Source organism: Pristis pectinata, chromosome 12 (genome assembly GCF_009764475.1).
Source record: "Pristis pectinata isolate sPriPec2 chromosome 12, sPriPec2.1.pri, whole genome shotgun sequence".
In the NCBI taxonomy this organism is placed as follows: domain Eukaryota; kingdom Metazoa; phylum Chordata; class Chondrichthyes; order Rhinopristiformes; family Pristidae; genus Pristis; species Pristis pectinata.
The window spans coordinates 38,611,286-38,621,168 of NC_067416.1; positions in this window are offsets into that span (position 1 = coordinate 38,611,286).

Here is a 9,883-nt window from a genome sequence, read left to right on the forward strand (position 1 = left end):
ATCAAATTACGCTCTTTGTCTTGTACCAACAGCCCGAGGAAGGCATGCAGCCATGATTGCAGGCTCGTGTGGAAAGAAAAATACTAAATGTTTCAGGTCAGACCCATTGTCTGAACTGGGAAAGAGGTAAAGGTTTGAGTTGGAGGGAAAATGGTAAGAGGAATGGATAGGATAGAGGGAATATCTGATGGGGTGAAACCAGACTAATGGGGCAGTGAGAGGGTGGCTGTTCGGCTTTGTTGTGTTGATAATAGCAGGACTGTGAAACGACACCAGCAGATCAGGTTATATTAATGGAGTGAGGAAAAACCAAAGCCAAAATTGCAGATGAAAGACATAGCAGAAATGACTAGTATAGATTTTTTTGAAAACGGAATTTGATAGTGTCCAGGAAGCTGCAATATCCTTTTAAATGGAAGATGAGAAAATTAACCATTACTGCAGTATAGCATAGATGTTGCCTGACCTGCTGAGCGCATCCGGCATTTTGTTTCCTTGCTTATTCTTCAATCCAGCAGAACTTGCTGTTCAGTGTGGTCTTGTCTCAGTGTTAACAATAGCTTGAACGTGGTATTGGACTGATTCGGCTGATCAAGCCTATAGAGCAATTCAGTCAGTCACATTCTATTGGTCTTTGTAGCCTATTCTTTTCAAAAAGTGACTAACCAATTCCTTTTGGAAAATTTCAATAGTTACTGTCAGGCAACAAATTTCAGATCCTTCTGTATCACACCTGAATGTTTTGCAAATCATTTTGAACTTATCTACTAGTTATAGATATAACAGTAGGATTTATCCTATGTAAACTTGTTATTGGTATTTCTCTCAAAACTTTCAGCCTCTTTTGCACCATGAATAATGCATCCAGCTACTTCATTCTATCCTTTTTACTGAAATTCCTCATCTTTGGAACAATTATAGTCTATAACAGCAGACAATGCTGGAAACACTCAGCTAGTTAGGCAGTATCTGTGGAAAGAAACACTTTGGTCTAACTCATCTTCTGTTTCTATTTTAAGCACCTGTAGTTTTGATTTGTATTGTAAATTATTTAGGCTTTTGCATGCTTCCTAAAATGTAATGACTAAAATTAGAAGCAATAAACCAGTGTTTTATAAAAGTTCAATGTTGCATCATAATAGTAAGAGTAGGCCAGCCTATCCCTCAAGCCTCCTGCCATTCAATAAAATCGTGGGTATTTTGATCTTGACATTCATTTCATTTTCCTGTATGTGCCTGTGAACTTTGATTTCTCCTATCATCCAAAAATCTATTAATATCTTTTTTGGTTTTTATATTTGGTTTATATGATTTAAACAGTGAAGAACTCGGATTAAGAATGCTAAAAATGTTCTCCTCGTAAGCCATACCCTTTGGTTTTAAATTCCTTCCATGTGGGGGAGGAGTCTCGGCATCTACTCTATCAATGCTAACCAGAATCACTTCTTTAAATAAGATCACCCCTTAAACTTGCTAAATAGCTCAACCTTTCCTCAATAGACAGCCCTCAATCTAGAGAACCTTTGAGCTGCCTTCAATGCTAATTAAATAAGGAAACCAAAATTATATACAGTACTACAGGTGTGATCACCAACAGCCTATACACTTGTAGCAAAGCTTCCTGATTTTGTATTCCATCCCTGTTGCAATATATAAAAAAAACACTTTTCCATTTGTTTTCTAATTACTAGCTGTACCTGTACACTAATTTGAGGACATCCAGATCCCTCTGTACAGCAGTATTCTGTAGTCTCCCTCCATTTAAACAATGTTATATTTTCTAGCAAAGATTTTCATGATAGTCGATGACAGGTTGCCCTCATGGAAGGGAGGGAGATGATAAGGTGGTCAATAATGTGGGCAAAAAATTGGTTTTTGCTCTCTGGTTTGATGCCAGAACTCCTTTTTAGACAGGAGTGAGAAATGGTAAATTGGGCACAGCAGCCTGATTTGGGTAATAAATAGTTGAAGTAATTAGTGAAGTGGGCAGCTATAGGAGATGAATGTCCAAAATGGGAGGAAGTAAAGGATTTATTGGGCAAGATGAATGGTATCCCAAGTTTAAAAGTAAGGAGTTATTGAGTAGATTGGCAGCTGCAGAAGGGTTATGGGAAGCAGTTAAATTGTCAGCTTGAAACTATTTGTTAAGCTACATGGGAAGAGATTTTCAAGACACAGAAGAAAGTATAGTTGGGAAGATTTTTCAGTGATGGGGGGTACAAAAAAGAGTCTTGAAACCATCTAGTTTGAGAGATAAAGAACAAAGATCTTTAAGTAGAGAGGAGAAAAGCAAGATAGTATTTGGAGAAGGAACTACAACAATGGGTCCAGAAAACCTGCTTTGGTGATGAGGGCTACACTATGACAATGGTAGATTGGGCCGGTGTTAGAAAGTAACAGGGTAAAGGATAAGCTAATGACACCCATGAGCTAAGCTTCAGTCAAAGCTAGAGTATCAGTGCAATTAGCCATAATAAAATTGTTAATATCAAGCAGCTGTTTTGGTGCAAAATAAAAGATAAGCTATCTTCATTAGTCACATGCACATCAAAACACAGTGAAATGCATCTTTTGCATAGAATTTTCTGAGGGCAGCCTGCAAGTGTCACTAGCATACCCATAACTTCCTAACACACACATCTTTGGAATGTGGAAGGAAACCAGAGCACCCAGAGGAAACCCATGCAGACACGGGGAGAACGTACAAACTCTACAGGCAGCGGTGGGAATTGAACCCGGGTCGCTAGTGCTGTAATAGAGTTACACTAACCACTACACTACTGTGCCTGGTGATACTTGTGGAATCTGAGGGGCAGAGTTCTGTGCGGTGAGGAAAGGAGATATGATCAATCCTTGAGCGTGTGCCCTGCCTACCACACCCCAAGTATATGTTCTGGGTGTTAAGATTAGTAGGAGTAAAGAATATGACCTGGAGGTGAGAATGGGTGCCGTATGGAATTCTGTGTGCTTGTCCAATGGGGATTTAAACCAGGGAAGGAGGAAGGACAATTAAAAAGGCAAATGTCAGGATTGGAGGGGCAGAATAGTGACAGAGGAAAGAAGCTGTAGATGGCTTGAGAGGAGAAATTGTCTGAGAGGCTGCCATTTTATATATATAATAGATAATGAATAACAAAAAAATGTATAATTGGAGGGCATAGTTTCATCAAAGGGTAAACCATTTAGGACAGATCAGGAAGAACAATTTTTATGCAGAGGACTGTAAATCCTATGAATTTTCTACCTGGGCTGTCCATACTCAGTTAAATATATTCAAGGCTGAGATCAATTGATTTTTTTGGATGCTTGAGAAATAGTGATCAGGTGCCAAAGTGAACTCAGTGCAGGATTGGGCAGGTTCTTATGGATAAGAATACAGGATCAAGGGTCTGAATGGGTTGTTACTGTTACCATTTCATCTACTTGTACCCTAGGGAAAGAACAGACTAGGCAGTCATCAAAAGACAGCTGTCAATGATTGTATCTACATTGTACCACAGCCTCTGATGGCTGCGCAGGTTTTGCTATCTCAATACTGCAAGCAAATGATATTTTCGAAAGAAATGATACTTTTTGGCAATAAATTTCCCCAAAGAAAGCCTCTTTACTTCCCTGCCACCCCCACTCTCTCCTTTCTCTCGCTCTCTCAAACTATTTTAGAGTTGGAGTCCTCTGCTACCCTTTTGGCATACTTCTGAATTAAGTCCGATTGACCACTAGGGGCCATAGCAGTGCTGTAAAATTTAACAAGTGTATTTATTTACTTCAATCATGAATTCCCTGTAATGTAAATCGGGAAGATGTGAAAGAAAACAATCCACCTCTATGGTGCCTTTTATATCTCAGAATGCTCAACATCCTTTACAGCCACTGAAATATTTTTTGAAGTGCTGCCTATTTATGCACAGCAAGCTCTCAAGAACAGCAACTTAAAGATTAGATATTTTAAGTAATGATTCCTTTAAAAATAGATATGTAGGACATTTAAACATGAAAATAATGAATCAAATGTTTTTACATTAAGACTATTGTACAATGAGTTAAGATGATTGCATTATTATCATGTTGCTACTAATAACAAGTCACAGTATGATATCCTCTGAAGGTTAATGCTTTGTAATAAAAGCAAACACAGTTCTGAGTTGTGTAGTCTAAAAGCACAAACAGTTCTAAGTAACGTAGTCAGTCTGTGACCTAGCAACAGTGGGGAGATGGGAGGAATGTGGGGACTGGCAATGCAGTGGAGTCTTGCAGATGGAGACGAACAACATTTGGGAGAATTGTGGGAGGAGATTTGTGCTGGAGACTAGCACTGAGAGCAAGTCTTACCTTGCTCCACATGAAAGAGGTAATGCTGAACTGTGGAAGCTCTTAGGATTGGGTGGTGGAGTGTTAGGGTGCCATAGAACATAGAACAACTACAGCACAATTCAGGCCCTTCGGCCCACAAAGCTGTGCCGAACATGTCCCTACCCTAGAAATTACTAGGCTTACCCATAGCCCTCTATTTTACTCAGCTCCATATACCGATCTAACAGTCTCTTGAAAGACCCTATTGTATCAGACTCCACCACCATTTCCGGCAGCCCATTCCACGCACTCACCAGTCTCTGAGTAAAAAACTTACCCCTGACATCTCCTCTATATCTGCTCCCCAGCACCTTAAACCTATGTCCTCTTGTGGCCACCAATTCAGCCCTGGGGAAAAGCATCTATCTACCCTATCAATACCTCTCATCATCTTATACACATAAGATGTGTGGTTTGTAAGGTGGGAGACCTCGGAAACATAGAAAAGATGTGGTTCGGAGTGTACTCATATAGTTGAAGGAGCTGGTGAGGTAAAGGCCCGGGGCAGCCCACTCTGAGCTCACCTTGTCCATTAGACCGAATTGCTTCCTCATTCCTATTTCTGTCCAACTACTGATCACTCATTTTCCCCTCCTGGCACTCCTTGTCTTTTGATATTAATGGTTCCCATTTTCAAACTCCCATTCCTCTTCAGTCCCTCAGTGTGCTCTCATCTCCAAATCCAGGCCTTTCTTTCTCAGAATTCCAACCAGAGTTTGAGGCAATTAGTCACCAAAACACATTTCCATTGTACTCTGGGATTTATTTGTTGGCAAGAAGTCTCTATAACCTACCATTATCAAGCTTTTATTTTCAGACAGTCTCTCCTTAACATTTCGTAATTCAGCCAAAGCTCTGTGACTATTTTCCATGCTTGTTATATCTTCTGAAACAAATAGTTTTTTTTAGTCTGCAGGGCATTGTACGTAATTTTGAATGTCCTTTCAGCTTTGAGTCATCCTTTCTGTTGGGACATTGGTCGTATAGATACAGAGAACCCCCTGGTGTTCAGTACAGAAGAGCAGTCTGTACAGCCTGATGCCAGACTCGATCTAGGTTATCTGGATCTGGAAATTTCACAACTGAATCCATATCCTAATTAACATTTCCCTTAATAATCATATTTTAATCAAAAATAATCTGATTCTGGTACAGGACAAATCCATCTAATCAGTTTCAATCGTCTGCAAAATGATGGAAGGTGTCATCAAATGACCTACTCACTGATGCCCAGTTTGGAGTTTGGGAGGACCACTAACCCCAGACCTCATTAGAGGTGAGGTGAGGTGAGATGAGGGTGACTGCCCTTGACATCAAAGCAGCATTTGACCAAATGTAACATAGAGGAGCCCTGCTAAAACTGAAGTTAATGGGCATCAAGGACCAAACGTCCCAATGGTTGGAGTCATACCTTGAACAAAAGAAGATGGCATGGTTGATGAATGTTCCTCAGGGCAGTGCCTCCGGCTCAATCATTTTGAGCTGTTTTATCAATGATCTTCCTTCCATCATATGATCAGAAGTGAAGGCATTCACTAATGATTGCACTATGTTCAATTGCATTTGCAACTCCTCAGGAAATGAAGCAGTGCATGACTGCATGCAGCAAGATCTTGACAACATTCAGGCACGGGCTAAAAAGTGATAAGTAACATTTGTGCCACAAAAATGGCAGGAATAACCACCTCGATAGTAGAGAATTTAACCACCTACCCTTGACGGTCAATGGCATTACGATCATCAGACAATGTCCTGGGGATCATGATTTTCTAGAAGCTATATTGGACCAGCCGAACACGTATTGTGGCTTCAAGAGTAAGTCAAAGAGTAGGTATCCTGGGATGAGTGACTCACCTGATACCGCAAAGCCTTTCCACCATCTACAAGGCACAAGTCAAAGAGAATGATCAATTTGCCTGGATGAGTGCCACGCCAATATCATTCAGATAAAGCAGAGTGCTTGATCAATACTCATCAATCACCCTGAATGTTCATTTACTCCATCACAGGCACACAGAGGCTGCAGAGTCCTCCATCTATAAAATGCACTGTGCTCCAACCATGCCCTCCAAACCGAAATTCCCTTTCGCCAGGAAGGACAAGGGTGCCAAGTGCATGGGAACAAAACCACCTCCACCTTCAGGTTCCCATCCACATCACGCTGATTTGGAAATATATCAACCAGTCCTTTATCATTGCAGGCTCTAAATCCTGGAACTCTCTGCCCAACAGCACTGGGAGTACCTTCAAAAGGATTGAAGCAGTTCAAGAAAGTGGCTCACCATGAACTCCTGAAAGGCATTTGGGGATTCCGAATAAACACTGGCCTTGCCATTATCCTGAGAAATGAATAAATAATTTTTAAAAGTTTGTCTCTATCTTGTTAACTTTTGTGTGAATTTGATAATATTCTGGCAGTCATGGGGAAAATCTTAAGTCTTTTAAGACTTCAGTGTTAGAATGCTTTTATTTTTCAGGGATGTTCCTGAACTCTTTTTGTCTGTTTCACAGAGGAGCAAGGAGTTAGGCACCTAGCCCAGCAAGCCTGCCCTGCCATTCAATATTATCATGGCTGATCTATCCCAGGCCTTAACAATTTCACTTTGCCAGATTCCCATGGTTCTCAATCCTCCAGTCTTTCAAAGATTTATCTACATCCACTTTAAAAACTTGTACTGAGCCAGCCTCCACAATTCTCTGGGGTAGAATTCCATTGATTCACTACCCTCAATGAGAAGAAATTCCTGTGTAGCTCAGTTTTAAGTGATTAGGCCTTTGAAACTATGTCCACTTGTTCAAAACTCAAATAGTTTTATTTAAATATTGACCAAGGAAAGACTGTATAAAGACTGATACTGCTTTTTTCCACACAGCTATTTAATTGTTTCTGAAGGCAGTAATTAAAATCACAAGGCATCCATCAGTATGTCTGTCCATCCTCCCATGAGACTACTTGAAGAGAAGAGATTCTGAAATTGAAATTCTGGTCAATTTTGATAAGTGAAGGGAAAGTAGAATAGGAAAGTAATCTAGTGAGAAACATGAAAACAGACTAAAGGCTTCTGCAGATATGTGAAAAAGAAAAACATTCTCAAAAGTTAATTGTGGGTCCCTTCCAAAATCCCATTGAATACTTCCCATGGACTGGAAGGTAGCCAACGTAATCCTCCTATTTAAGAGAGGCCATAAAGAGAATACAGGGAACTGTAGACTAGCCTAACATGTTGTAAAGAAAATACTGGAATTTGTTATTAAGGAAGTAGTAACGAAGTACCAAGTATATAACAAAATTGGGCAGATTTAGCATAGATTTATGAAAGGGAAATTATGTTTGACAAACCTGTTCAGATTTTTTTAAGGTTGTAAGTAATGAAATAGATTAGGGTGAACCAGTTGATGGTGCACTTGGTCTTCCAGAAGATCTTTGATATTAAGATGTCACTAAAGAGATTATTAAATCATATTTTAGCTTATAGGAAATACTACTGGGGGTAATATATTCATATAGATTGAAGACTAGTTAACAGACAGAAAACAGTCTAGGAACAATTAGGCCATTTTCAGTTTGGGAGGCTGTGGCAAATAGGGCGCCATAGGGATTGGGACTAGTGCTCAGTTGTACATAAATCTATCCAAGTTTGCTGATGAAACAGAGCTAGGTGGCAGTGTGGCTAGGATGATGATGTGGATGGGCTTTCAGGGGATATAGACAGGATAAATGACTGGGCAGGACATGGCAGATGGAATATAATGTGAAAATTGTGAAGTCATCTACATTGGCATGTAGAGGGACCTGGATCCCTTTGTACACGTTGATACAGAAAGGAATTAGGGAGGCAAGCAGTATGCTGTTCATTTGAATACAAGAGTAGAGACAATTTGCTCCAATTATACAGGCCCTAGCGGGATGACATCTGGAATATTGTGTACAGGTTGGTCTCCCTGCTTAAGGAGGGACTAATGTGAGAGAGAGAGAGAGAGAGAGAGAAAGAGGTACAGTGAATGTTTACTGGATTGATTCCTGGAATGGTGCATTTGTCATATGAGCAGCAATTAAGTCGAATGAGCCTATACTCTCTTAAGCTTAGAAGAATGAGAAGTGATCTCACTGAAACATACAAAATTCTGATGGGACCCGATGGGGTAGATGCAGGGATAATGTTTCCCCTGGCTGGGGTTTTCAGAACCAGAGGTCACAGTACCAGAATAAAGGATCGGCCATTCAGGTCAGAAATGAGAAATAATTGAGAGGGTGGTGAACCTTTGGAATTCCCAGCCCTGTGGATGCTCAGACTCCTTCATCCCCTCAGATCTCAAAGTTCTAGGGGATGAAGGAGTGTGCAGGAGTCATACTTACTGCACTAAGGGTGCAAGGAAGGCTCCCAGAGCAGGGATAGACACACTAAAATCGTGTGCAAACCATTCAACCCTTCAAGCCTCCTTCGCTATTCAGCACAATCATCCCAATCATCCACATCAATACTATATTCCCATCTCTTCACATACCCCTTGATGCCTTATGCATCTAGAAATGTATCAATCTCAATCTAAGATATATTCCACGTCTTGATCTCTACAAACTTTCATCGTAGTGGATTCCACAGGTTCACCACCCTCTGAGTGAAGAAATTCTACTCCTAAATCTCTCTCCCAGTACCTGGAACTGTGACCCTTGTTCTGAACACAGCCGGGGGAATGTCTTCCTTGTATCCAATCTGTCTAGCCCTATCAGGATTTTGTTCATTTCAATTAGGTCCCGTCTCATTCTTCTAAACTCTAATCTCTCCTCATACAGCATTTCCACCATCCCAGGAATCAGTATGGATAAACTTGAGTGGCAGGAGTTGCCCCATTGAGAGCACTTGCAGATGTGGGCCCTCTTGCATTTGTTGCAAGAAGACCAATGGCCTTACAGATGTGCCAAGGTCCGTGTTCTGTCACGTGGAACTGTCCCTCACTTATGCTGTCTTCAAACACACTGAGCAGTCCTATTCACAATCCTCAGAGCCAAACTCATACAGAGAGACATTTAATCCCACCATGGCATTCATCTTTTCAGCTGCCCTCCTTCCCTGCTTTCTCCCTTCTTGGTAACTCACCAAAAAATTCAACCATGACAATACTTTCATTGTAACACATTAAAGTCAATTTTTTCATTTCTCTTCCAGGGTAAAGAACTGAGTGACCAACACCTACTGGATAATCAGGAGGGGCCCTTCCAATCCCAAGGTTTATCAACCAAGTGGAAAGGGTCTCATCCTAACAGTCATGAGATAAGACTGGTCACATCCTTTAAATGGAGCTGAGGATGTGAGGGATATGGGAGATATGCTGGAATCTACTTTAACATGCACCCATCCATCAGAGTTAATACTGTTTATGTGTACCTGGTGTGTGATGGCTACATTGTCTAAGCACTGTATGCTCATCATTACGACACTCTTCCTTTTGTCTTTACGTCGAGTCTCAGGAGATCCCACCCACCATAGCCTCATGCAGAGATACTATTCCAGAGGAGTGGGCAGAGGAACAG